We start from the raw sequence: 1230 nt of genomic DNA on the forward strand, positions 1-1230 counted from the left end.
GTCAAAAATATGATTTTAAAAGTCATATTAGTGAGATAAAAAGTCGACATGCTAAGACATAATTATAAGATAAAATGTTGAAAATATGATTTTAAAAATCATAGTGATATAAAGTAAAAAATATGATTTTAAAAGTCATAATAGTGAGATAAAAAGTAAAAAATATGATTTTAAAAGTCATAATAGTGAAATAAAAAGTAAAAAATATGATTTTAAAAGTCATATTAGTGAGATAAAAAGGCGACATGCTAAGACATAATTATAAGATAAAATGTTGAAAATATGATTTTAAAAGTCCTCATTATTAGATAAAGTAAAAAATATGAATTTAAAAGTCATAATAGTGAGATAAAAAGTAAAAAATATGATTTTCAATGTCATAATAGTGAGATAAAAAGTCGCAAATACAACATGCTAAGTCATAATTATAAGATAAAATGTTGAAAATATTTAAATGTCCTCATTATTAGATAAAGTCAAAAATATGATTTTAAAAGTCATAATTATAAGATAAAATGTTGAAAATATGATTTCAGAAGTCCTCATTATTAGATAAAATGTTGAAAATATTATTTTAAATGTCCTCATTATTAGATAAAGTCAAAAATATTAATTTAAAAGTAATAATAGTGATAAAAAGTCAAAAATATGACATGCTTAGTCATAATTATAAGATAAAATGTTGAAAATATGATTTAAAAGTCCTCATTATTAGATAAAAAAGTCAAAAATATGATTTTAAAAGTCCTCATTAATAGATAAAATGTAAAAAAAAATGATTTTAAAAGTCATAATAGTGAGATAAAAAGTGAAAAATACGACATGGTAAGTCATAATTATAAGATGAAATGTTGAAAATATGATTTAAAAAGTCATAATAGTGAGATAAAAAGTCAAAAATACGACATGCTAAGTCAATTATAAGATAAAATTTTGAAAATATGATTTTAAAAGTCCTCATTATTAGATATAAGTCAAAAATATGATTTTAAGTCATAATAGTGAGATAAAAAGTCAAAAAATACGACAAAAAAAGTAATTAAATTACGTATTTCAAAAAAGTAATTAAATTACAGTAACTAATTACTTAGTAACTACTTACACCCAAAACTGCTGCCAAATAAAAATGTACAAAAACGTCACGTGTGTTTTTTTAAATCTTGTACTCAGATCTGCCATCTGCTGGTCATAAAGGTGAACTTATCGTGCAGTTTTAAAATTCTCCACCAG

Source organism: Gobio gobio (assembly GCF_949357685.1).
Source record: "Gobio gobio genome assembly, chromosome: 5".
In the NCBI taxonomy this organism is placed as follows: Eukaryota; Metazoa; Chordata; class Actinopteri; order Cypriniformes; family Gobionidae; genus Gobio; species Gobio gobio.